Source organism: Wasmannia auropunctata, unplaced genomic scaffold, assembly GCF_000956235.1.
Source record: "Wasmannia auropunctata unplaced genomic scaffold, wasmannia.A_1.0 LD336106.1, whole genome shotgun sequence".
In the NCBI taxonomy this organism is placed as follows: Eukaryota; Metazoa; Arthropoda; class Insecta; order Hymenoptera; family Formicidae; genus Wasmannia; species Wasmannia auropunctata.
Window position 1 is genome coordinate 3,742,117 of NW_012026784.1, and position 365 is coordinate 3,742,481.

The following is a 365-nucleotide window of genomic DNA, read 5'->3' on the forward strand; positions in this document are numbered from 1 at the left end:
GTCCCAAAACTTTGGCATAACATTCATTTCCAAAAATTTGCATATTTTTAAGATTCGGTCTTCTTTCTTCCCATAATTCATAAGGCGTTTTATCTAGCTTATCCAAAGGCAATCTGTTAAGTATATAAGTTGCTGTGTACGCTTCTCCCCACATTTTCTTTTCCATTCCGCTGTCAAATAATAAAGCTCTCACTTTATCCATTAAAGTTCTATTGAGACGTTCTGCTTTTCCGTTCAGCTGTGGTGTATGAGGCACAGTTGTATCCATTACTATTCCTTTACTTTTACACCATGAAATCATTGCATTATTTATAAACTCTCTTCCATTGTCACATCTTAACTTTGCAACTCTTGCATTCCATTTA